This window comes from Echiichthys vipera, assembly GCF_963691815.1.
Source record: "Echiichthys vipera genome assembly, chromosome: 1".
Taxonomy (NCBI): domain Eukaryota; kingdom Metazoa; phylum Chordata; class Actinopteri; order Perciformes; family Trachinidae; genus Echiichthys; species Echiichthys vipera.
This window is the reverse complement of record NC_139826.1, coordinates 42,092,165-42,094,664: the sequence shown is the minus strand read 5'-3', so window position 1 is coordinate 42,094,664 and position 2,500 is coordinate 42,092,165. Positions and strand designations below refer to the sequence as shown.

The 2,500-nt window shown below is 50.3% G+C and overlaps 1 protein-coding gene across 1 annotated transcript in view; it reads right to left on the bottom strand.

Moving 5' to 3' along the window:
- The window catches only part of LOC310952405 (intermembrane lipid transfer protein VPS13C-like), a gene marked incomplete at its 5' end in the record, with an annotated part of 126,417 nt that overhangs the window by 21,234 nt on the left and 102,683 nt on the right, over positions 1–2,500 (bottom strand).

Genomic DNA, 2,500 nt, shown 5'->3' with positions numbered 1-2,500 from the left:
GACACTGAAACAGGACGTTAACAGTGAAACAGGACGTTGACAGTGAAACAGGACGTTGACACTGAAACAGGACGTTGACAGTGAAACAGGACGTGACAGTGAAACAGGACGTTGACAGTGAAACAGGACGTTGACAGTGAAACAGGACGTTGACACTGAAACAGGACGTTAACAGTGAAACAGGACGTTGACAGTGAAACAGGACGTTGACAGTGTAACAGGACGTTAACAGTGTAACAGGACGTTGACACTGAAACAGGACGTTGACACTGAAACAGGACGTTGACAGTGAAACAGGACGTTGACAATGAAACAGGACGTTGACAGTGAAACAGGACGTTGACAGTGAAACAGGACGTTGACACTGAAACAGGACGTTAACAGTGTAACAGGACGTTGACAGTGAAACAGGACGTTGACACTGAAACAGGACGTTGACACTGAAACAGGACGTTGACAGTGAAACAGGACGTTGACACTGAAACAGGACGTTGACAGTGTAACAGGACGTTGACAGTGAAACAGGACGTTGACACTGAAACAGGACGGTGACACTGAAACAGGACGTTGACACTGAAACAGGACGTTGACACTGAAACAGGACGTTGACACTGAAACAGGACGTTGACAGTGAAACAGGACGTTGACAGTGAAACAGGACGTTGACAGTGAAACAGGACGTTGACACTGAAACAGGACGTTGACACTGAAACAGGACGTTGACAGTGAAACAGGACGTTGACACTGAAACAGGACGTTGACACTGAAACAGGACGTTGACAGTGAAACAGGACGTTGACACTGAAACAGGACGTTAACACTGAAACAGGACGTTGACAGTGAAACAGGACGTTGACACTGAAACAGGACGTTAACACTGAAACAGGACGTTGACAGTGAAACAGGACGTTGACAGTGAAACAGGACGTGACACTGAAACAGGACGTTGACACTGAAACAGGACGTTGACACTGAAACAGGACGTTGACAGTGAAACAGGACGTTGACAGTGAAACAGGACGTGACACTGAAACAGGACGTTGACAGTGAAACAGGACGTTGACAGTGAAACAGGACGTTGACAGTGAAACAGGACGTTGACACTGAAACAGGACGTTGACAGTGAAACAGGACGTTGACAGTGAAACAGGACGTTGACACTGAAACAGGACGTTGACACTGAAACAGGACGTTGACACTGAAACAGGACGTTGACACTGAAACAGGACGTTGACAATGAAACAGGACGTTGACACTGAAACAGGACGTTGACACTGAAACAGGACGTTGACAGTGAAACAGGACGTTGACACTGAAACAGGACGTTGACAATGAAACAGGACGGTGACACTGAAACAGGACGTTGACACTGAAACAGGACGTTGACAATGAAACAGGACGTTGACACTGAAACAGGACGTTGACAGTGAAACAGGACGTTGACAGTGAAACAGGACGTTGACACTGAAACAGGACGTTGACAGTGAAACAGGACGTTGACAGTGAAACAGGACGTTGACACTGAAACAGGACGGTGACACTGAAACAGGACGTTGACACTGAAACAGGACGTTGACAATGAAACAGGACGTTGACACTGAAACAGGACGTTGACAGTGAAACAGGACGTTGACAGTGAAACAGGACGTTGACAGTGAAACAGGACGTTAACAGTGAAACAGGACGTTGACAGTGAAACAGGACGTTGACACTGAAACAGGACGGTGACAGTGAAACAGGACGTTGACACTGAAACAGGACGTTGACAGTGAAACAGGACGTTGACACTGAAACAGGACGTTGACAGTGAAACAGGACGTTGACACTCGGCTGATTGATTGTGTGTAAACGTGAAAGTGCAGCAGGTGGATCTCACCTGTGCTGATCTCTACAGTGACAGCATGAAACACAACGGTCACAGGTTATCGTGAGGTGACGGAGCTGATGATGAGGAGGAGGATGAAGGTCACTGAGGCAGCGGGGAATGTTTCAGGATCAGAGGCAGACCCTCGAGACCACGACGGAGTGCATTAGAGAGATCTAAGTGAGCGCACCCGTACCCCCAACTACACACCCGCAGCATCGCTCACAACGTGCGTCACACAGACGTGAACGTCCACGCTGCTGAAGACGGGGAAGGGGATGGACCCCTCCATGACTGAGCAGCCGGTCCAGAGATGGGAGAGCGTTTCGACTCCACCCTGAAAGACACCGCTGCCCTCCAGACGTCCAGCGAGGAGGGCGGCTCTCCAAGGGGGGCGAGTCCGGCGTGCCGGCACTCCATCCTGCCCCGAGTCCTGGGGCCTCTCCTTGTTACTCCGTCCCAACGACAACAGTGGAAACCCTCCAAAGGAAGATCATCCTCCCCCGGAGTCTCACCAGCGCTGCTTTGTCTGGGACGAGCAATGCCCTGCAGCTGCCCTTCAGCGGACTCGCTGAGGAGTTCAAGGTGGCACGCACAAGAGAAGCCCTTCAATACAGGGACCCCAGGGACCACAGG